This window comes from Trachypithecus francoisi, unplaced genomic scaffold (assembly GCF_009764315.1).
Source record: "Trachypithecus francoisi isolate TF-2019V2 unplaced genomic scaffold, Tfra_2.0 Lachesis_group13, whole genome shotgun sequence".
Taxonomy (NCBI): Eukaryota; Metazoa; Chordata; class Mammalia; order Primates; family Cercopithecidae; genus Trachypithecus; species Trachypithecus francoisi.
This window is the reverse complement of record NW_022681458.1, coordinates 120,834,207-120,858,636: the sequence shown is the minus strand read 5'-3', so window position 1 is coordinate 120,858,636 and position 24,430 is coordinate 120,834,207. Positions and strand designations below refer to the sequence as shown.

The window sequence follows — 24,430 nt, the reverse complement described above, 5'->3', positions numbered from 1 at the left end:
CCGAAGCCCGCGGGCGCCGCGCCCTTACCAGGGACCAGTCCAGCCGCCTCCGCCGTCCGCACCCGGCCAGCCGCTCTTAAACGCGCCCCGCCCCCTCCCGGGGCCGGACCCCAGCGGTCCTACGCCGATTTGTCATTGAGTAACCCGGCTCGCTTTCCCACCCCCCGAGCGCGCCCCCGGCGTCGCCTAGGCAACCCCTCCTCTCGAGAGCGCTCCTTCGCTTCCGTTCTTGCCCTCTCCTCGGAAGCCACGCCCGTCGAGGGGCTGTCAGCCAATCCGAGGCGGGTTTTCCAAGCAGCGGGCGGCCGGGGATGAGGTTTCGCCAATGAGAAGCTGCCTCAGGCAGGGGGGGCGGACCCGGCGCGCCTGCCCCGCCCCCCTCTGTTTCCCTCTTTGCCCCCGCCGACACGGAGCTCGTAACCCTGCGGCAGTGGAGGAGCTGCCCGCCGGTACTGAGGGCGGGTGCGGGCGGGAAAGGTGGGGGCGCCAGTTGTGGGATTCAGGCCAGGGGCAGGACGAAGTAATAGAAAGCAAAAGCGAAGGACAGACCTGATTATACAGAAACAGAAGAAAATTACTAGGCGGCGAAGAGTGCTTGAGCGCGGCGATGGGGACGCCGCCAGAGGGTCCTGGGGCGGGACTCCACCTGCCGCCACCACTCGCTTCGCTGATGACATCCCATTAGCAGTAATGGGGTTACTGAGTGCATCGCGGTGACAGGACCCAGGCCGCCTACAAAGGCCAGAATCCCACCCTCAGCCACAGCCTCGAGTCTGGAAATGCAGTGGTCAAGCTCCCGGCCAACAGGTTTTCTCCTGCCAAAACCCGGGAACGTGTGATTTCGTATCCAATACAGCTTCATCTTGGTGGATTTTTCCTCCCTAACCACCTCCGCCTACACAGGTTTTGCGACCTCATGCGAGTCACAAGGCATCGCAACTAACAGTTTAAATGTCCGCCTCTCTTATCTCTAAGGAAGAGAACTATGTCTTATGCAATATGATATCCATGGCTGCTAGCACAGTGTAATTAATTATTTCATTGTTGATCATGATAAGTTAGGACGCATGTGTATGTACTATACTGGAGACTTTGGGCCATGATTAGATTGCTATGTATCTACCAGATCCAGTCCCTCCATCAGCATCTATATCAAAAAGCACAGAAGCTTTACCTTAGTCTTAAGCGACCAACTTAACAAAAAAAAGTGCAATCAGAAGAATATCCTAGTGTTAGCCTACTATTTTAAGTATTCTGTTTTTACCATTCTCATTCACATTTAAAACTTTTATTGAGTGCTAACTGTATGACAGACACTTTGCTAGGTACAGTAAGGAGATGGGGTAGGAGGCTTCTCAAAGAGGAAGCTCCCTAGTTTTTATAGCCTAGAAGAGGAATCAGACCCAAACCTTTTCTTACGGAGTAACAATTAAGTGCACAGGTTTGGAGTCTGGAAGCATAGGATTAAAGGAGGGCTCTACCTTATGACTAGCAGTTACTTAATTAGGAAACTACTTCTGTGGGCTTTAGTTTCACCAACTGCCCAATAGCAGCACCTCCACGCTATAGGTATGAAGATGTACGTGAAAGTCCGCGTAGAGCTCTCAGCACAGTGGTAGGAACTTGGTGAGTGACTCACGAATGTGAGCTTACACAGTGATTGCCACCAGAGGCCACGATGTACAGTCAAGTGCATGATCACCAACCTGGCACAGCCTTATCTCCCAAAACCCATCTGTATCAAGTGTGACCGTGTGCAGCCTGGTGGAAAGGGCCTGCTGTGGCGGTACCCTTTGTCAAACGCAAGTATAGAGAGGAGAGCAGCTGCGGCGGCCTACCCAAGTGAAAAGGGTACTGTAGTTGAGGGAACAGGGTCAGAAATCAGGTCACAGGCCAGGATTCTCCTGTTCCCACCTGCCCCCAGCCCCCAGGACCCACAGCAGCTGCAGGAGGTTTCCCCACCTTTCCTGGGGTGCTGAAGTGCCATTCCTTTGCATTGGTAACAGGATGCACGGGGCTTTCTGAGAAATGCTGCATTCATTCTCTGCCTGCCTAGAATTCGGAGGGGTCCAACTGGGACTCCTCCAGCAGGATCATCTGTTCAGACCCTGGATATGCCAGACCCTGAGCTGTGTGGTAGAGTCAGACAGGAGTGGCAGGACCCTTTTGGTGGGGCACTATCATACAGGACACCAATAGGGGAAACGTGTCCCAACAGGAGAGGGGCACCAAGAGGCCACCAGCCTCGGCTGCCTCTAAGATGGCTCATTCCAGGTCTCAGGGGACCTCTTGTCGGCTGAGTTTTCCTGCCAGAACTCTGACTCCCAGCAGAGCCAGGGGCTTGAGCAGCAGGAATACAAGATCCCGAGCAGGACTCCTTAAGGATGCTCTAAATAACTGCAGCCATAGAAAAAGCATTCTAGACACTCCATCCTTCTACTTACTGATTACTGTGGGAGTCTTTAGTGCTGTGTGACAAACATTTCTACTCCTCTCTTCTGAGCACTGGGAACTTCCTAACCCTGTAGTTGGGTGGAGCCATGTGACTAGCTCTAACTGATCACTTGTGAGCAGAAATGACACATAAATCATTTATAGGCTGGAGAAGTTAATTGCCAGTATAAGACCCTCCAGAGCGCTCTTGTCCTTGGTATGGCTACTGAGAATGTTAGGAAACGTGACTGCTCCATCAGCCAGGGTTTCTACAATGAGCACAGGCCCCCTGCCAACCTGCGATGGACATTTAGAATGACTGAGAAATAAGCCCTTATGGTTTGAAGACACTACGATGTGGGAATTGTTTGTTACTGCACGTAGCTTAGCCTGCTCTGACTGATGCAAGGTGAACAACTCGGACAAAAGGACTGAGAAGAGGCCAGTAAACAGACAAGCACCCCGATAATTACAAATTACGTCATTACAAATTATTTTAGACTGGGTGGTCAAAAAAGATCTCTCTTGGGAGGTGACATTTAAGCTAGGACCTCAAGGATGAGAAAAATCAATCTTGGCAAAAGTTGGGGGTGGGAGGAAGGTCAGGAGAGTATTTCAGGCAGAGGCATAGGCCTGTGCAAAGTTCTGAGGCAGAAGAAAGCTTGGTACTGCTGAGAATGGCCAGGAGGCCTGGAACCGTGAGCAGGGGAAAGTGAGTCACACAGGGCAAGAGCCAGATGATGCAGGGGCTTCTCACTTATATGGAGGAGTTTGAAATTTACTCCTAGTGCGGTGGAAACTGTTGAAGAGGTTTGATATGGTTTGGACATGTGTCCCCTCCAAATCTCATGTTGAAATGTAATTCCCACTGTTGGAGGCAGGGCCTGGTGGGGGTGTGTTTTGATCACGGGGGCAGATCCCTCATGAACGGCTTAGTGCTAGCCCCTTGGCAGTGAGTGAATTCTTGCTCTGAGCTCACATGAGGGCTGTTGTTTAATAGTGCGTGGCACCTCCCCGCCTATTCTTATCCCCGCTCACAGTATGTGATGCACCTGCTCCCACTATGCCTTCCACCATGACTGGAAGCTTCCTGAAGCCTCCCCAGGAGCAGATGCCAGTGCTATGCCTCCTGTACAGCCTGCAGAAACATGAGTTAGTTAATAATTAAGCCTCTTTTATCAATTACCCAGTCTCAGGTATTTCTTTATAGCGACACAAAATGGACTAACACGGATGGGCGAGGTGGCTCAGGCCTGTAATCACAGCACTTTGGGAGGCCGAGGTAGGTGGATCATGAGGTCAGGAGTCCGAGACCAGCCTGGCCAACGTGGTGAAACCCCATCTCCACTAAAAATACAAAAAAATTAGGCAAGCGTGGTGGCGGATGCCTGTAATCCCAGCTACTCGTGAGGCTGAGACAGAGAATTGCTTGAACCCAGGAGGCAGAGGTTGCAGTGAGCCAAGATCATACCACTGCACTCCAGCCTGGGCGACAGAGCGAGACTCCATCTCAAAAAAAAAAAAAAAAAAAGGACTAACATGAGGTTCAAGCCAGGAGGCTGACATCCTTTGATTTTGGTTTTAAAAAGATCACTCTGGGTCAGGCATGGATTATGCCTATAATCCCAGCACTCTGAGAGGCCAAGGAGGGCGAATCTCGGGGTCAGGAGTTCAAGACCAGCCTGGGCAACATGGCGAGACCCCATTTCTATAAAAAATTTTAAAATTAGGCAGACAGTGGTGCACACCTGTGGTGCCAGCTACCAGGGAGGCTGAGGTAGGAGGTTGAGTGAGTCCAGGAGGTGGAGGCTGAGCCCAGGAGGCAGAGGTTGCAATGAGCTGAAATCATGCCACTGCACTCTAGCCTGGACAACAGAGCAAGAAGCTGTCAGAAAAAAAGAAAACAAAATTACTCCGGCTGTGGTGGGGAGATTGGGCTGTGAGGGGTGGATGTGGAACCAAGGTTAGGACCCTGTTCCGGGGGTCCACACACAGTGGGGTCCAGAGGGCTAGAGAGGGTAATCAGCTCTCAGATCACAGATTTGGAGAGATTGCAGGAGGAAGGGAGCAAGATAGCTGAACAGAGCTGAAAACCAAACAGAACAGTCTTCCTCCAAACCCCAGAGGAACCAGAGGCAAGGTTTGAAGTTTAGATCCCCAGAGGCGCTTTGACACCAGGGACATGGGTACTCAGAAGCCAGGAAGGAAATGGGGGAGGGTATGAATTTCCCAGAACATCAGCCAGCAGTAGAAACTTGCTTCCATGAGCTGGCAGGCGTGTGTACAGAGATAGTATTATTAGAAAGAGGCCCGGCAAGCTTCTGTGGGCATCCCTGTGGGCATTTGATCTTTGTTGACCGCATCAATTAGAAAAGAAAAAAGGCTGCCAATCTACAGACGGGGGAACAGCCATTCTCACCTGCTGATGGTTCTGGACAGAAGCTATTCCGAGCAGCCACAGCAAGAGGAGCTCGCCCTCAGTCCTTTCTCAGCTTTCCCATCTGTGTTTCGCCACCCCTCAGTGCCCAGATGTTCTCGCCTCACTTCCTGCTGTCTAGTCCTGTTCTCAGGCACAGGTTGCACAGGCTGATTCACGTGCAGGAATAAATGGCTAGTTACAGCTCCATTCCCACTCCTTCCTGGGCACTTGATGAAAACCTGAAGTTCTAGGCCATGGGAGGTCTTCAGGGGAGGACCTAAGACCTTTAATTCACATCACTAGGATGGAGGGATCTACCCCGCATCCAAAAAAAGCTCAGACTCCTGAGTTCTCACGCAAAGCACCAGGTAAGGACAATGCGTCACGTGAACCCTCGGTGGAGAGCCTGAGCAGTAGCCCCGAGCCTTCCTTTCCTTGCAGCCTTTTGCAGGCAGCTACCAAAAAAAGCTCTTGCCCTTTACTGATCCCCAAACATATTCAAAAACTTGACTCTGTTTCTCTGTTTAGTCATTGCCACTATAACAGACTTACGAGGGACTTTAAAAACCACTTTTCCCTAAGCGTGGTATTGAGGGCTTCTCTTTCCCCATCACCATCTCTCAAGGTGGTCCCTACATCCCAGCCAACCAGCAGGCACTCACCAGATGTTCCTGGGAATTGCTCTCTTAGAAAGTCAGAGGCCCAAGTCATTCACTAAAGAAGAAGCTTTCATCTTCCAACAGGAACTAGTCTACTTGGGAAACACATTAGGAAAAAAACCCATGCATTTCAATTTCAATTTTAAATTATTTAATTAGCTGGGCTTGTCTTTCTGCCGTCATAGTTTACACAGAGTTATCTCCCAAAAATGAAATCAAATCTGTCTTGTAACTGAGACATACGCCTTCCTCACTATTGCTCATCCCAACTACATGCCCGCTCGTGTCCTCCCCCTTCCCTCTTCCCGCAGACGCATGCTCTGTGCTTTCCACAACCTGCACAGGAACAACCGCTGCAGATCTGGTACCGACTTCCAGGTAACCAGATAAAAGCCGCCACGGGGTGACAGCTGCAAAGCACTCCATTGTGACAGAAAATGAGATTCAAGTGTCTAGATTCTGCACTGAGCTCTTTCCAAAGTGAAATATGATTTGCAGCCTACCAGGAAGCCAACCTCATCCAAGAACATGACAGGACCCTGCTTGGCCCCCTCCCTCCCTCCCCAGCTAAGCTGTCCTCTTGATAGCTTCACAAGGCTTCCCTGGATGCCGCCTCAACAACAGACCCAGCGGGGACTGCACTCAGCCACAGGCTCTCCTTCAGACTCCCCGTGACCTCTGCTGCCCTTTAAACGTCAGAGCACCCTGGAGAACCACAGCCACACCTGCAGCCCACCCATCCTACATGCTGACCGCACCCAGGTGGATCCAGGTCCTTGGCCCCTGATCTGCAGATGCACATGATGCTAGCAGCCAGCCAGCTCTGGACGGCTGGACAGACAGACAAAGAGGACATGAAGACCTGAGTTAGGAAGGGGGAGGAGGAGGGAAAGGATGTTGGTGGCAGGCTTGGCTCTGTTAGACGTTCAGCTGCGCTCTCCTGGCCCCTCACAGCAATCCTCACTTCACAGAGGAGATCCCGGGTCTCAGAGAGTCAAGAGGTTACAGAAGCCTCGGGGCCCTTTAGTTACCGCTTACTGCTGGAGGCTGATTCTAGGATGGGGGGGTGGGGTGCACTTCAAAGGGAAACTGGATGCCCCTCTGTCTCCCAAGCCTATCCCCCTTCCTCCTCCAGCCTTCAGGAGGGGCAGCGCCATGGGCCACCCCAGGACTGGGACTGGCCCCTCAGCAAAGCCCCATGCAGCCTCTGTCACCCTGTCCCACCCACAAATGCCAAACCCTACCCTGGTGAATTTTTATGAGCAGCATTTTTTAAATTGTGGCTTTGGTTATAGACAGCCCCATTCCTTTCCTGCATCTGCTCCAGAGAACAGGGCAAGGCCAAAGGGTCAGAGGTTCGAGGAATGGGGGGTGGTGTGGGGGGTAAAAGGACATACCTGAGAAGGCCCCAGACCCCAGCTCCACCAGGAGGTAAGACTACCAAGGCATTAAAATGCACATCTCTGCGTTGGGGATCAAAGGGCGATTCCCCGTTTTCCATTGGGGATGTCCAGTGATATGATTTGGCTCTGTGTCCCCACCCAAATCTCACGTGGAATTGCAATCTCCAGTTTGGGGTTGGAATCTGGCAGGAGGTGATTGAATCATGGGCGCAGATTTCCCCCTTGCTGTTCTCATGATAATGAGTTCTCACAAGATCTGGTTGTTTGCAAGTGTGTGGCTCTTCCTCCTTTTCTCTCTCTCTCCTGTTGCCATGTGAAGATGTGCCTGCTTCCCCTTCATCTCCTGCCATGATTGTAAGCTTTCCGAGGCCTCCCCAGCCATAGTTCCTGTACAGCCTGTGGAACTGCGAGTCAATTAAACCTCTTTTCTTCATAAATTACCCAGTCTCGGGTAGTTCTTTATAGCAGTGTGAGAACAGACTAATACAACCAATGTCTGTGGCAGGCCCTGTTCCTGTCTAGGGTCAGCAGGTCCTGGAACACCCAGAGCATCATCTGCTACCCCTTCTCTAGTGGACGCAACCCTAAGACTAGAGTTGCCACATGAATTACTGACCCAATACAGGGGCCATACTTATATGAAGAATGAAATCTGAAATTCTATCTGAAATTCAAATGTAACTGGGCATGTATTTTTATTTGCAAAATCTGACAACCCTACCCAAGCCCAGGAATCTCCAGGTGGGCAAATCTCAGGGGCCCACACCCACCAACAGCGTCAAATCCCCCAGCTGCTGAGAGGGGAGGCCAGAGTGGCAGGCCCAAGAAACAGCTCTCAGACAGAGGGACTCCCTTCCCAGGTACGAAAAGTCCCCCGGTGAGGACAGCTGGGGACTCCAATGAGGCAGTGTGTGGCAGCTCTCCTGCACCAGGAGGATGGAAGGAGGTGCTCGCCAGGCCCTGCTCCTCCCCATGGCTCCAGAGGCATGTGCCCTTCTCCTGAGGAATCCCACACAGCCTGTTCCCACCCAGCAGAGTCCTGGTAAGGGCTGGGGCAAGACTGGTGGCCCAGCCATAGCCTCTGGACTTCTCCCACTTCCTCCTCTTAGAAGCTTTCTTGATGACTCAGGTCTCCCTGATCTGTCCACACATGTTCACAACCACTTACATGGCCCTTTCCTCTTCTGTTGTTTTGAGTGCATGAGGGCTCCCAGCTGAAATCAGAAGCCCTGGCAGGCGGAGTGCCAATGTTATAACCCAGCACAATGCACCGAATCAGTGCTCACCTAAGACATAAAGGCCAGTGAAAGCCTTGGGGGAAAAAAGTCATGCCTCTGAGCCTCGGTTTCTGCATCAGAATGAAGGGAGCTCTCTCACAGAGGTTGATGGGAAGATTACATAATACAATGCCAAGGGCTCCATGCCAATTTGGCCCCTGAGAGCCAGTTAGTCCGTGTCTATTTTCTTTATTGTTTTATCTACTTTTTTAAAAAACAGATGGGGTCTTGCTGTGTTGCCCAGGCTAGTCTCAAACTCATGACCTCAAGTGATCCTCCCACCTCGGCCTCCCAAAGTGCTGGGATTACAGGCATGAGCCACTACACCAGGCCACTTTATTTTTTGTTTTGTTTTAATTTTTAAATTATTATTATTATTATTTGAGACAGAGTCTTGCTCTGTTGCCCAGGCTGGAGTGCAATGGTGGGATCTTGGCTCACTGCAAGCTCTGCCTCCCGCATGCATGCTATTCTCCCACCTCAGCCTCCTAAGTAGCAGGGACAACAGGTGCCCACCACCACACCCGGCTAATTTTGTTTTTGTATTTTTAGTAGAGACAGCATTTCACCATGTTAGCCAGGATGGTCTCGATCTCCTGACCTTGTAATCTGCCCACCTCAGCATCCCAAAGTGCTGGGATTACAGGTGTGAGCCACTGCGCCCGGCCTAAAATTATTTTTAATTGTGGTAAAATATACATGACATAAAAGTCACTATCTTAGCTGTCAAGTGTATAGTTCAGTGGTATGAAGAAAATTCCCAGTGTCGTGCAGCCATCACCACCATCCACCCCTAGAACTCTAAACTCTACACCCATTAAACACTCACTCCCCTTCCCTCCTGTGCCCCCAGCCCCTGGCAACCACCAATTAACTTTCTGTCTCTGTGAATTTAACTACTCCAGGTACCGGGTAACAGTGGAATCATATAGTATTTGTCCTTTCGTGACTGGCTTATTCCACTTAGCATAATGTCCTCAAGGTTCACCTATGTCATGGCCTGTCCTTCCTTCCTTGTTGAAGCTGAGGAATCATTCCATCGCGTGTACCATACTCTGTTTATCCACTCACCTGCCCATGGACACGGGTCGCTTCCGCCTCTGGCCTATCGTGAGAATGTTGCTGTGAATGTGGGTTTGCAAATATCTCTGAGACCCTGTTTTCAATTCTGTCGGGTATACACTCAGAAGTGGAACTGCCAGATCTTATGTTAATTCTGCTTCATTTTTTGAGGAACCATCATACTGTTTTCCATAGCAACTGCACCATTACACATTCCCACCCGCAATGCACAAAGGTTCCAATTTCTCCATGTCCTCCAACAGTTGCCCTTCTCTGCTTTTTTTTTTTCTTTTTCCAGTTGGAGTTTTGCTCTTGTTGCCCAGGCCGGAGTACAATGGCATGATCTCAGTCACTGCAACCTCCGCCTCCTAGGTTCAAGTGATTCTCCTGCCTCAGACTCTCAAGTAGCTGGCATTACAGGTGCACACCACCAAGCCCAGCTAATTTTTATATTTTTAGTAGCAGTGGGGTTTTGCTGTGTTGGCCAGGCTGGTCTCAAACTCCTGACCTCAGGTGATCCACCCACCTTGACCTCCCAAAGTGCTGGGATTACAAGCATGAGCCACCGTGCCTGGCCCTCTCTGCTCTTTTAATAGCAGCCATCCTAAGGGTGTGAGGGACTGTTTCCTTCCTCTTTGGATCCACACACCTTTGAGCCCTGCTCATAGCAGGCACTCCATGGATGTTCACCTTGTGAACTAGATTCTCTCCTGATCTTTCTCCCCTGGTCTTCTGGCTCTTAGGAGGCAAACAGGCTGTTTCTCTTCCTGCAGGGGACCTTGCGCCTTGTGGCTCTTGGGGATTATTTACAGCCAGGGCCACTCCTGTTCTCCCCTTGGGCAGGCTCAAAGATGAGCCCTTCTGGGGAGTGGGAGGCAGGGGGCCAGACACATGTTGCATGATTCTCGCCACCGGGCAGTCTCAGCCTTGTGGCTTTCTGCTGGTGCCTCCAAGTTAACCTGCCCATCAGCTCCCACAGGACTAAGGACAAACGCATACCCCGTGACAGTGGATCTGGGGTCCTTGTGACTGCTGCCTCCTTTCCAGCTGTAGGCACTGACTTTGCTCCTGTTCCCAGTTCCTAGCAATAGGCTTCCTGTCCCCCCAAACCCAGCTCTCTCTGTCCACCCAAAGGCTGAGTGGGTGGCAGCCTGAAATCCCACAAGATGCTGTCTCCCGAAGTCCTCACACACTCACCCAGGTGCCCAGAAGCCAACCTCACACTGACTCAGCAGCACGTGCAGGAGAAGACACGACAGGGAAGATACCCAGGAAGTCATGGAAACAGTAAGCTCTGATGGAGGGAAGGCCTGGAATGATCTAGAACAAGACTGGGGATAGCAGGTCTGTGTAGGCCTGCCATTCTTCCCATCCAGGGGGAAGCTTCAACATGACTTTGGTGCCACAGAGACATGGATTCAAATAGCAGCTCCTGCCAGGTGCAGTGGCTCACACCTGTGATCCCAGCAATTTGCGAGGCCAAGACAGGGGGATCCTTGAGCCCAGGAGTTGGAGACCAGCCAGCCTGAGCAACATGGTGAAACCCTGTCTCTACAAAACACACACAAAAAAAGCCAGATGTGGTGGCATGCACCTGTAGTCCCAGCTGCTCAGGAGACTGAGGTGGGAGGACCACTTGAATCTGGGAGGTGGAGGTTGCAGTGAACCAAGATCACGCCACTGCACTCCAGCCTGGGTGACAGAAGGAGACCTTGTCTCATTAAAAAAAAAAGGGGGAAAAATAGCAGCTCCATGAGTACATGCTGTGTGACCCCAGGCAAGTCTGTTTACCTCTCTGAGCTTCATTTGGCAAATGAGGATAACAACAGGCAAGTCACAAGGTCACTGTGGGGCTTCGAAGGGCAATCCACACGGAGGGAGGGAACCCACCTGACTTCCGCTGTTTCGTGCAGAGACCTCCTCCTGCCACCCGCTCTCCCGCTGCTGAAATCCCACACACAGACCCGGGGTTGGAGGGAAAAAACGAGATGAAAGGATAACGGCCTTCCTTTTTCCGACATGAGGCAACTTGTTCTTAAGGGAAAAAACAGCCCCCTCTGCAGCACCACCTCCACTGCATCCTCTCTTTGTGTTTGGGCTTCTGGGGGAACAACAGGTCCCATGGTGGTGGTTTCCTTCCAGGATCCCCCTCCCTCCAGAAATTCCCCAATCTCTGCCAAGCTCAGTGGTAAGAAAAATGAGCAATTTCCAGATCCAGGCCAGCACATTTCAGAGGCATGGAGTGGAGGCCACGCCCCTCCTGACTGCCCCATCCCCCACCAATAGTCACAGGTCACCTGGGCCCACACTCCCAGTCTCGCTTACCTCTCAGAATGCACGGAGGAGGACACAGTGAGACTCCGGCAGAAGGCCTTGCGGAGGGGAAGGTGGAGAGAGTCATCTCCCTGACCCTTGTCGCTCTGCCCCCGCCCCACATCCTGGGCAATTAGACTACTGTGGTGAGGGAGGGGCATCCAAGGTGGAGACAGGTATTGGGCACCCGCTATACACCTGGGACTTGGAGACAGTGACCCTGGTGTTCGATAAGCATCCATTTAACCGTTCCCCAGGCATGGTGCTGGGGATCAGGGCACAACAGGGACCAAAACAGACCCTCACGAGGTGCCTGGAGGAGTGGGGGCATCCAGAGAAACATGTGGAGAGTGTGGCTGCCTTTGCCGCCCTCCTCCTCCCTGCCCTCCTCCCCGGCCCGGCATGGCTGGTGTTCAAAGCCCCTGTGCGCTCTGCTCACTTGAAACTGACTCAGCTGAGGGGCTGTGCAAATAGCAGAGGCTGAACAGAGGAGCAAAGTCCCTTAGGGAGAAACCGCCCCAGGAAAGGCAAGCCAGGTGTCAGGGTGGGGAGCTTGGTTACCACCGTGGGTGCAAGGAGATGGAGACTGAGCAGGGCCTGGACATGGGCGGCCTTCAGGAAGGGCCGTCACCCTCCCTGCCCGGGCAAGTTCAAGGGCAGCCCCAAACAGCAAACTCGCATTTTCCACCTTTTATTCCAGGAAGGGCGCTGTGATGCTGCGGCGGGGAGGGGGCAGGGGACCTGGGACCAGGATCTCTGACTAAGCCTGAGTCAGGGCTGCCTTCCACTGGTCCCCACCCACCCTTGCAGGCCACTGAGCCGCCTCTCCTGGCTCAGCCTCTCCCACTTGTTGCCCCCACCCTCAACTCCTTCAGTGACTTCCTCACCTCTTCATAAAGTCCAGGCTCTCGTCTTCTCTGCCGCTGCCCCCAACAGTGCCCAGCACCCAGCTTCTCCCACCACCCAGCTCCCATCCTCCCAGCCTGTCCTCCTCCTGTCCCACTGCCTCACCATACTCCTGCTCCTCAGGTGTTCCCGAAGGCCTCTAACTGTCCTTCAAACCCAGCCCAGTGGCAGGTCCTCTCAAAAGCTTCCTGCCATCCCTTCCCTTCCCTGGGTAGGTATGGAACCCCTTGCCCAGGCCTCCTCCACCTCAGCCCTGCTCCCTCCCGAAAGGCCAGGGGCTGCATCTCACATCTGTATTTTTGTGCCTGGCGTAGAGCAGGAAAGGAATGAGGATTTCACTGAGCACCTACTGTGTGCTGGCCACTGTTATGAAGGTCATCACAGGGAATGTTCACAACAAACCATGACATGGTATTATCTCATTTTTACAGGTAAGGAAACTGAAGCCTCAGGGGAAGAGAACTTCAGAACTTCAGAGCTAAGAGTCTTCTTTGACTAAAGTAGGCCCCCGATGTTTCCTGGGAGAGGTGGAGCTTGAGTGGGCTTAAAAAACAATGAGGATTCTGACAAACACAAAAGAGGGACAGAGAGAACTAGAGCATTCCAGGCAGCGGGTACTGAGTTAAAGGAAAGCCGGGAGGCAGGAAAGCCTAGGAAGTGACTGGCAAGACTAGGCGGTTTAGTAGAGAGTCGAGGTATATTTACACAAATTACTGGGCACGGTGACTCACACCTGTAATCCCAGCACTTTGGGAGGCCAAGGTAGGAGGATTGCTTGAGCCCAGAAGTTTGAGACCAGTTTGGAAAATATAAAGAGATCCTATCTCTATTTTTAAAAAGAAAAGAAAAGAAAAGAAAGAAAAAAAAGAGAAGAGGAGGGGAGGGGAGGGGAGGGGAGGGGGGGAGGGGAGGGGAGGGGAGGGGAGGGGAGGGGCAGCAGAAAGCCTAGAATGGCAGGAGGAACACCAAGCCTGCCATGGACATGGGACATTTCTGAGCAGGCTAGGCAGTGTTCCAGGGAGGGAAAGCGCTCGTGGACAACTTCCCTGTCAAAACCCTTCCCAGGAACTTGAGGGGCCAGCGTGAGAGACCCTGTGACCTCAGGCTCCAGAGATAGCTCAGCAAAGTGAACCCCCCGTGGCCACTGGTCAATGACTCACTTCTCCTCCCAGGCGCCCTCCCAGGGCTGAGCGCTCCTTCACGCGGCCTCCCTTAGCCCTTGCTCTGGTCTCTCTGCAGCTGGGGTCAGTGTTCCCAGTGAAGTCAGTGTGTGGAGCACACATGCTTCGTACCCATGTCCATGCCCGTGTGTGTGTGTGCACATGTATGTGGGGCCTGTGTGTCTTTCTCTGAGACCCACTTGAGATCTGCATGCAGCTTGGGCCCCCTCCCGGACTGCTGCAGCCAGATGCACCTGGACCCCCACCCGTCAGCCCAGGGAGACATGCCCCTGCTGAATTCAGAGAATGATGCAGAAGGATTCGGGAAATGAGGACCATTCATGAGCCCAGTGACTGATGAAGAGCACCTCCCTCACATCCACTGCCAAACTAATCCGAAGAGAAGAGACAGACGAAGACCCCAGATGATTGCAATTTGGGAACACTTCCAACTCCAGCTCACTGCACTTGTTCCAAAATAATCAGAGGGGAGATTTGACACATGCTCTGGTCTCACTGGCTCCCATCACCATTGCCTCTGCCCCTCACGGCTCTGCCGGGTGCCTGGCTCTGACTCTTGCTGACACTTCAGGCCCCTCTCCCTTAGAACTGACTGCCATAGGGCTAGTTGCTTAGTCTTCAAGGAAAGGGGGCCTGGAGGACTATGGAGGAAGCAGAGCTGCCTAGAGAGCCCCTTGACCCAAGACACCCCCACTGCACTTGGGAAGAAAGGCAGGGCTGTGGGATGGAGGCACTGCGGGGGCCCTTCCTATTTGGCAGCAACTGCAGCCACGCATGCCCTAGCCATAGCACGCAGCACACATCTTCTGTCTCACAGTGATTGAAGATTTTACCAAACCACCGGTCAGACAGATTTCCCCTGAAGCCCCACATTAATTGATTTTTGGATTCTGCAACCCAAGCTCAGGCTCCAAGCTCACTGCTGAGCTCAAAACTCCTGGGTGTCCCACAAGGTCTTAGATGTGGAGCCCATGACGCTGGAGCCAAAGTTGTCAGACATCTGGGCTGCACCTGCCTGTGCAACGAGCCTGGGAAAGCAGCTCTGGGATTGCACCCTCAGTGCCAGGGCTGGGGAGCCTCTGAGCTCAGGGAGGCCTTCCGGGACAGGCGCTCAGCCAGCTGCCTGGGTAGGCCACTAATGAGCGGATGTGTTCCAGGCTGTCTGCCCAAGGGGCAGCTGCACCTGGGCTGGAGAGCTGAGACTCCCTGGGGTTCTGCAGCCTCTGTCCTCCTCAGCCTGGCCCGACAGCCCCTCGACCTGTTAGAGGAGGGCACAGCTGCCTACCACCCCTCCTCCCCCCATCTCTGCCTCTCTAATCTTCCTTGAGGAAGATTCCATCAGAGGTTTTAGTTACATATACCTACACCATGCCTGGAATATAGTAAGTACTCAATAAATCCAACTTTTCCTGAGTTAGTGGTGAGGAAAAGCTGGACTCAGGATCAGGCTGCCTGTGAAGCCTGGCCTGTAGCCTACCAGCTGTCCCAGCCTCGGGGTCCTCACACCCAGACGTGCACGCAGTAACAGAGCACTTCTTGCCTGCAACAGTGCCTGGTTCACAGCGCATGCCAGTTAAGTCATCCATATTATTATTTTATCTTAAGAGAGGAATCCAGCTGTGTCCAAATGAGGGGTTGGGACAAAATAAAAGCTAGAATCCAGTCCTGCAGGTGGGGACATGGCACCTGGGTCTCCACCCTGACCCCTGCTACCCACCCTCTCACATGTTATCTAGAGACGGCACTCCTTGTGGAACGCTGCAGGAGGTGCTCCACTGGCACGAAGTGGGTGGGCTCTTAGCACAGACCCAAACAGTAAGTGACTTTTCACACTCCCATATCCAAAGCTACATGCAAAACATTGATCTTGACGGGGGTTAGAACACAACTTCCAGAAGACCTCTTTTTTTTTAAATTATTATAATTATTATAGTTCTGGGATACAGGCGCAAAATGTGCAGGTTTGTTACACAGCTATACACGTGTCATGGTGGTTTGCTGCACCCATCAACCCGTCATCTACATTAGGTATTTCTCCTGATGCTATCCCTCCCCTAACCCCCCAACCCCTGATAGGCCCCAGTGTGTGATGTTCCCCTCCCTGTGTCCATGGTTCTTACCGTTCACCTCCCCCTTATGAGTGAGAACATGCAGTGTGTGCTTTTCTGTTCCTGTGTTAGTTTGCTGAGAATGATGGTTTCCAACTTCATCCATGTCCCTGAGAAGGACAGGAGCTCATCCTTTTTTATGGCTGCATAGTATTCCATGGGGTATATGTGCCACATGGGGTATATGTGCCAGTCTATCATTGATGGGCATTTGGGTTGGTTCCCAGTCTTTGCTATTGTGAACAGTGCTGCAATAAACATACATGTACATGTGTCTTTATAGTAGAATAATTTATAATCCTTTTGGTATATACCCAGTAATGGGATTGCTAGGTCAAATGGTATTTCTGGTTCTAGATCCTTGAGGAATTGCCACACTGTCTTCCACAATGGCTGAACTAATTTACACTCCCACCAACAGTGTAAAAGCATTCCTATTTTTCCACATCCTCTCCAGCATCTGTTGTTTCCTGACTTTTTAATGCTCACCATTCTAACTAGTGTGAGATGGTATCTCATTGTGGTTTTGATTTGCATTTCTCTAATGACCAGTGAAGATGAGCTTTTTTTCATATGTTTGTTGGCTGCACAAATGTCTTCTTTTGAGAAGTGTCCATTCATATCCTTTGCCCATTTTTTGAGTGGGGTTGCTTTTTTCATGTCAACTTGTTGAAGTTCCTTATAGATTCTGGATATTAGCCCTTTGTCAGATGGATAGATTGCAAAAGTTTTCTCCCATTCTGTAGGTTGCCTGTTCACTCTGATGATAGTTTATTTTGCTGTGCAGAAGTTCTTTAGTTTAGATCCTATTTGTCAATTTTGGCTTTTGTTGCCATTGCTTTTGGTGATTTAGTCATGAAGTCTTTGCCCATGCCTAGGTCCTGAATGGTATTGCCTAGGGCTTCTTTCTAATCCAAGAAAGAAAGAGGGCAGATCGGATGCCGAAGCATTGCCAGGGTTCACGGGGAGTCTGCAGAACCAGTGGGTCAAGATCAAAGACAGCCAAACTGCTGTAATAGCACCCCTCTCTAAACAGGAGGGCACCCCACCCTGGGCATCAGTGGGTGAATGTCCACCCACGCCGGTGCTCTAGCAATGTCTGCTTAGAAGTTCTTTTTAAATAATTATTTTCTAAATATCCTGGTTTGTTCAAGCTGCCATACCAAAGTATCACACCCTGGTGGCTTAAACAGCAAACATTTATTCATCAACAGTTCTGGCGGCTGGAAGTCCTCTTAAGATAAAATAATAATATGGATCATTTAACTGGCATGCACTGTGAACCAAGCACTGTTGCAGGCAAGAAGTGTTCTGTTACTGCGTGCACATCTGGGTGTGAGGACCCTGAGGCTGGGACAGCTGGCAAACTACAGGCCAGGCTTCACAGGCAGCCTGATCCTGAGTCCAGCTTTTCCTCACCACTAACTCAGGAAAAGTTGAATGTATTGAGTACCTACTATATTCCAGGCATGGTGTAGGAATATGTAACTAAAACCTCTGATGGAATCTTCCTCAAGGAAGATTAGAGAGGCAGAGATGGGGAAGGAGGGTCGGCAGGCAGCTGTGCCCTCCTCCAACAGGACGAGGTGCCTGGGCCAGGCACTTGACCCTTCTGAGCCTCAGTCTCCCCTGTAACTGGAGCAAATCTCTCCCCCAACCCCCAAGGGGACATCATGCTAAACAGATGGTTGTGCTTCTCACTTTCTTCATTGCCATTGCTATTCTGTTTAACACTGAAAACAATTTTTTGAAGCCCCTTTCAGACCAAAACGAGAAAATTGGGCCCTCTATTTACTTCTAAATGTGTTCCCGTTTTTTTTGTTAATTAAAAGAAAAAACAACCTCCAACACCTCCATCCCGACCATATTGTTCCTGAAGTTCCCTTTTGCTGATTTATCTGTTGTCATGGCACCGATAGTTGTAAACCACTTCCACTCTTACTGAGGTTTTTTTTTTTTTTTTTTTTTTAAACAGAGTTTCGCTCTTGTTGCTCATGCTGGAGTGCAATGGCGCAATCTTGGCTCACTGCAACCTCTGCCTCCCAGGTTCAAGTGATTCTCCGGCCTTAGCCTCCCAAGTAGCAGGCATTACAGACGTGTGCCACCACGCCCAACTAATTTTTGTATTTTTAGTAGAGACGAGGTTTCACTATATTAGCCAGGCTGGTCTCGAACTCCTGACCTCAGGTGATCCACCCACCTTGGTCTCCCAAAGTACTGGGATTACAGGCATGAGCCACTGTGCCAGGCTCTTACTGAGGTTTTTAAAGCACCCACTTAGAAACAATCAGGGAGGCCGGCCGCGGTGGCTCACGCCTGTAATCCCAGCACTTTGGGAGGCCGAGACGGGTGGATCACGAGGTCAGGAGATTGAGACCATCCTGGCCAACACGGTGAAACCCCGTCTCTACTAAAAATACAAAAAAAAAAAAAAAAAAAAATTAGCTGGGCGTAGTCGCGCACCTGTAGTCCCAGTTCTCAGCGTAGAGGCTGAGGCAGGAGAATGGCGTGAACCCGGGAGGCGGAGCTTGCAGTGAGCCGAGATCGCGCCGCTGCACTCCAGCCTGGGCGGCAGAGTGAGACTCTGTCTCAAAAAAAAAAAAAGAAAAAAGAAAAGAAACAATCAGGGAGAACCTCTTTCCTTAACTCTCCTGCTCTGTTTTTTTTCTTTTTTTCTTTTCTTTTTCTTTTTTTTTTTTTGAGACAGAGTCTCGCTCTGTCACCCAGGCTGGAGTGCAGTCGCCGGATCTCGGCTCACTGCAAGCTCCGCCTCCCGGGTTCACGCCATTCTCCTGCCTCAGCCTCCCGAGTAGCTGGGACTACAGGCGCCCGCCACCTCGCCCGGCTAGTTTTTTGTATTTTTTAGTACAGACGGGGTTTCACCATGTTAGCCAGGATGGTCTGGATCTCCTGACCTCGTGATCCGCCTGTCTCGGCCTCCCAGAGTGCTGGGATTACAGGCGTGAGCCACCGCGCCCGGCCTCTGCTCTGTTAAGAGCACTCAGAGCTCAAGAGATGAACTGTCTTCACGGGGAAAATCTAGTAACGCTGGGTCTGCAATAGGAATGCACTATGTGAACAGCAATTCACCACCCTAAATACCGGCCAGATAAAGCTGGGAAAGTTATGGCTGTTTGGGGCAATCTGGAAAGAACCTCAGTGACAGTAAATAATTTTTATGTTATGAGAGAGAAAAATCTAAGACCAGCAGGAACTCCGAGGAGTTTCATTTTCTTTTTTAGGTGGAAAGCAGCCACATGAGCAGGGATTGCTTGTCAAAGGTTGCAATCTTGTCATGGATCTCCAGCCTCGGAGGCGCATTTTCAGTTTCGATTCAGCTGATAGGTGGGGAGAAAGCACCCCAGGTCTTGGAAGTTAGCTGTTTCCCCTCCTCACAGACAACCTCCAGGGCAGGGCGGCAAGCAGCTGCTAGAGATTGATTTCTCCACTTAGTTGTCTCGCTTGCGGCTTCCTCCCACGAGTGAGGAGTAAGAGAACCCCCCATCTCTGATGAAAGTGGGGGATGAACACTGAACCAGACCCACGCTGCTCAGCACATTTGATGGGACCAGAAACACGAACTGCAAAGGCTGAGAAAGCTTTTCAGGGACCGTCTGGCTGTGTGGGTGCGAAGACCAGGCTATACGTGGAATCACCTGGGAAGACTTACAAAAATGGGTTCTGAGCCTCACCCCCAAGGATTCTGACTTGGTGAGTCTGGGGTGAGGCCCAAGAATCTGCCTGTGTATAGCCAGCAGTGCTGCACTTGGACCTGCATCTGGGCCACCCTGAGTCCCTTAATTTATGAAGCAGAACCAGTCCCAGGGTGGAGAATGAATGTCTGTCACCTGGTTACATAATTTGAAGTGTCCTTAGTTATGCTCAGCTGATGTGAGCACAGATCTTCCTCGGCACTCTCCTCTACAGCAGCACAGGGTGGGGCGTGGGAGGGGAGTACGTGCCCATGCGGGCATCTACTGAACGTGCCAGGCCTGTATCTCTATTATCTCACCTCTATCCTGTGAAGTAGATATTATCCCCATTTTACAGATGAGAAAAACTAGACTCAGGCTGAACCATTTGTTCAAGGACACACAGCTGCTGAAATGACGAGGCCAAGTTTGATCCCAGGTGGTCCCTTCTTTGGTAAATGCTTGACTACACCAGGGCACCCTCTCAGCAGTGGTCTCCTCTGGGTTCTGCTGCAGCCAAGAGCACAAGCTTCTCCCCAATCGCTGCCCTATAGCTTATTTCCAATGTTTTTAAAATTATTTTTATTTTATTTTATTTATTTTTTTGCCTGGTTTTTAGTTGACCTGTCATCATATTCAGCCCAGTGACCTCTGGTCCTCTCCTTGTCTCAGGGTTATTCAGTGTCTCATGTTTGTGTACCTTAACTGCACAGAAGAGTGCTCAGACCTTGGGAACAAGGGCCACAGGGCATTGCTTCCTTCCCCAGGGCTTGGTACCTACCAGGCACTAGCAGACAGGCAGTCTGGTCATAGCAGCTGAGTGATGACTGAACCGCTTGGAGGCTGTGCATGTTGCCCAGACTCTTTTAGGTCTATCTCCCCTAAACGCATCTGTGAAAGCACACAAAGCAACACCCTGAGGCAGCAACAGCTCCAGTCCGGGAGTCTGAGGAGCAGAGAGAAACTGAGGCAGCCACAGGAGTCCAGTAGGCAGTGAAGTAAGGCCAGGGAGGTGGACCATGGCCGGTCAGCCAGGGTCTTGAAGGGCACGGGAAAGCGCACGGATTCTGTCCTGAGAAATGAGAAGTCAGCTTTGACAGGGGAAGGCCATGCTCCTGCGGCCTCCAGTCACCAGGCTGTGCTGTCTCCCGTACTGCTAGATGCCCCTTCAAGTCAGGAGCCCTACACTGTTCATGGGGTAACTCCAGGGCCTGACTCTCGGTGGCGTGCAGAGAGATTTATTTATTTATTTATTTTTGCTGCTTTGCACCCAGACAATGGAAGAAGGAAAGGCAACCCAGGGTGAAATTGGGATTACAATTTTACAAATGTCTGTTTCTGATGCAAGAAGCACATCATTTGTCCACATCACAATCTCTCGGAATTTATGACAAAGCCAGGTGACAGCCAGGCTGGGAATGACCTTTGTCCGAGAAAATGATGTTTTGCTGAGTAAATTAAGAGCGCAAATGAGACTGGAGAAAAAACTTAAACTGTACATGAAAACTTCTGAAAATATTTTAGTAATGTCAACTTAAGTACATTGATACCTGGATTGCCTAATTCCATAATTCAGGAAGCTTCCCACTCACTCCACAAAAAAATTAGTTTGAATTAATTATATTTAATTATATTTGAAGGCCTCAAATTAAATGATCCCAATGCTTACTGTGTTGTTCATAACATTTGAAGGCTGTGATCTGGCCTGGAAAACCCCTATCTCTGCATGTGCACACTCACAAACATGTCAAAACTGGCCCTGTTTTTAGTTGACTTTTAATATTATACAGTCCTATACTTGAGTCTACCTTTGATTTCAGCCTCTTTAATTCTTCAACCCTGCGGAGTTTTCTAAATAAGCTCTGCCAGATGCTATCAATACAGGCAGATTCACACACCAGCTCGGGGGGGCACTGACTCCATTTCCTCAAAGATAACACAGAAAACAGAGTAAAAGGCCAGGCACAGTGGCTCATGCCTGTAATTCCAGCACTTTGGGAGGCCGAGGCCAGCAGATCACCTGAGGTCAGGAGTTCGAGACCAACCTGGCCAAGATGGTGAAACCCCATCTCTACTAAAAATACAAAAATTAGCAGGGCATAGTGGTGCACCAGTACCACTCAGCTACTCAGAAGGCTGAGGCAGGAGAATTGCTTGAACTCGGAAGTGGAGGTTGCAGTAAGTCGAGATTGGGCCACTGTACTCCAGCCTGGGCGACAGAGCGAGACTCCGTCTCAAAAAAAAAAAAAAAAAAAGAACAGATCTAACTCAAATACACAACGGAATGGGTGAGTAAAGTATTGTACTACCCTTAATGTAATATTGTGGGGCCACTGAAAAGATGCTCACATGTTGATGGAAATCTGAGAAGTGTTTCTACCTATGGCATTTTATCACATTTAAGACACTGTCGATTAGAAAACACACCACCATTTCACATACCTTTAAAGAATTAAAAAATACCTAGAATGGTTATCTAATAAGGGAGGTCTAAGTAAAGCTGGGATCCTAAAGGGCTATTTCTTTGGTGTGAGAAGAATGATAAGCAGCCTCGTCAGGCAGAAAGCGCCAGTGTCCAAACCATGGAGCCGGATGCAGGGAGGGAACAAAACCGCCCCTGAGGACGTGCACAAGCCAGTACTCACGCTGGTTTGAGTCTGAATTTGCACTAACATATGGTCTGGAAACACCTCAAGCAAATGCTGTAACTGAATTTACGTTTAAGGTTATGTCAAGTTGGCAGTGCCCCAGGTGACTGGCAGAAACGAATACAAGCTCCAGAAAGAGCTAAATGTGAACACCACTGGCAGTACCTGTAAAACATCAGCCACTGTACAGTGCAGGATCCAGAGATGTTACAATGTGAAGTGAGTCTTAGAATTAACCGTAAGTAAAAAAGCAGAATCAAATGGGTATGTGGAGGATGACATCTCTTTGACGAGTACAATGACTGGAAGGAAAAACACAGTAAAACGTTCCCAGTGATTTTCTGTAGGTGGTAAGACTACAGCATTTTCTTTCTTTAAACGAGTCCACATTTTCCAGCTTTTTCTAAAGTGACCATATAAGAAAAGGAGAAATAAAACAAGGAGACGCAAGTGAGAGAATGACTTTGGGTGGGGTGGTCAGGGAGGTGACCCTGAAGGAGGTGACACCTCAACTGAGAAGGGACCAGCATAGCAGAAGCCACCTGAAGAGTTCACTGCTACATGTGTATCCAGGACAAGGGTCTGGGGCACAGGGAAGATGCCTGATATGTATTTGTTAAATTAATACTCGGGTTAAGGAAGGAAAAAGCTGCTAAAACAGGAGCCTAACTCTCAAGGGGCCCCAGCCAGAGGCTGGCTCTTCAGGGAGCCATTCTCACCAGACTGAGCCGATAAACGGGGCAGGGACACCTGCCTGGCCAACAGCAGGGCCCTGTAGAAAGTCTGCAGCTGCAGAGTTAGCAGAGAACCACGGCTGTGGTCTTGGGCCTGTTTCCCCATCTGTCAAATGAGGTTAGTGCTTTGCTACCTCAGCCTCTGAAGTGAGCTCCAGATGATACGGTGCTTTGAATAAACAAGCCACGTGCGAGTGTGAGGGGCTGTCATGCTCTAGGAGGTCCTCGTGCCAGCCCAGCAGCACCTCCCTGTAACACTGGGACCTGCGAGCTTCAGACAAGCTGCTTTGTTTCGGGAAGGTTCCCGTGCTCTGCTGCTCAGCCCACAGGAGGCGTCACATCAGCTCCTGCCTTCCTGCCCGCATGCACTTTCCAGGTTCACTTACCATGTACGGGCCTGTGCTAACAGAGATAACAGATGGGTCCCTGTCCTTGAGAAAGTCACAGGGAGTCCAGAGAGTCAGATGAGCAAACAGGATGATACCCTGTGGGACCTGAGGGAGGGGACACCCGAGCTGCTGCTGAGGCAGTCAACAGCCACCAGTGGGGGGAACAGTGGAGGCATTGTAGGTTTCCTACCTTGTTTCCTTTTGCCATCACAGTTTTGGGAAGTTATCTCCATTTCATAGATTGGGGCCAGAAGCTGTCATCTGTCAAGGTCACAGAGCCTGGACTCGCACCTGGGCCGGGGTGGCTCAAGTCCTTGCCCACAGGCACATTACCATACTGGTGTGTGTGTGCTGGCAGTGGGGGGGGCAGGGAGATGAGAAGAGCCTATTGTAGAGGTGACAGCGTGCTCTTCATTTAGAGACTGGGGCCAAGGGGTAATGGCAGGCAATGAGGCTGGCACGAGGGCCAGGTGGGCTGTGGCTTTCTTGTGAAGAAGCTGATGTGAGCAAATCCACAAATCCGGCCGTAAGGGAAAATTTCTCTGGGCCTTCTGCACAGGTCATCCCCCTGCCCCAAGCCAGCCAGCCCCTCAGAGGACATGCGGCAAGGGCATCCCGTGTCCTGCAGCCAGAGGGCCACATGGGAAACCTAACTCCTGCCAGCTTCCAGCTGCTCTGACTGGGACCACGCCCAGGTGTCACTGTCACCCTGGTCTACTATGGAGGGTGCCGGGCAAGGGTTCACTCTCCCTGGAGACCCAGCTCAGCTCTTGCTGAGCAGTGGCCGTTGTGGGGCAGGAAGAGCCGAGCTGGGCCTGGCCGCTGATACTGAGCGAATTCTAAGGAATTTGCAGATGGAATTATGGTTACTAACAGGCTGACCTTAAAACAGAGAGATGATCCTGGGTTAGCTGAGTAACCCAAAGTAATCACAGGAGCCCTTAAAGCAAGGAAGGCAGAAGAGAGACTCCAGACATAAGATGGGTTTGAAGGAGGCCACAGGTCAGGAAATACAGGGGGCTGAGAATGAACCCCGAGGCCCATGGCGGGCAAGGAGACAGGAACCTCAGTCCCACAACTCGATGGAACTGCATCCTGCCAACACAGAGCGCAAATGCAGGTTCACCGCCCAGTGCCCACACCCAGATCTTGGCCTTGTGACTCAAGCGGAGCACCAGCTGGGCATGTGATGCTGACTTCTGACTC

General features: G+C 51.0%; 1 protein-coding gene and 1 long non-coding RNA gene across 4 annotated transcripts in view; one reads left to right on the top strand and one right to left on the bottom strand.

The window, feature by feature from the left end:
* RALB (RAS like proto-oncogene B) overlaps positions 1-11,200 on the bottom strand; it is a 52,882-nt gene extending 41,682 nt beyond the window's left edge. The window contains exon 1 of one of the 3 annotated variants that reach the window (XM_033231784.1): positions 11,144-11,200. The gene's annotated coding sequence lies outside the window, so the exon portion shown is untranslated. Of the gene's footprint in view, positions 1-28; positions 256-11,143 lie in introns of those variants that run through there. The other 2 variants (XM_033231780.1, XM_033231781.1) reach the window with 2 other exon arrangements.
* Positions 11,201-19,118: 7,918 nt separating this feature from the next.
* On the top strand, positions 19,119-21,410 carry LOC117095132. The gene is made up of 3 exons (XR_004441829.1): positions 19,119-19,472; positions 20,126-20,451; positions 20,728-21,410. It is a non-coding gene; the product is annotated as an uncharacterized LOC117095132 (long non-coding RNA).
* The last annotated feature ends 3,020 nt before the right edge of the window (positions 21,411-24,430 follow it).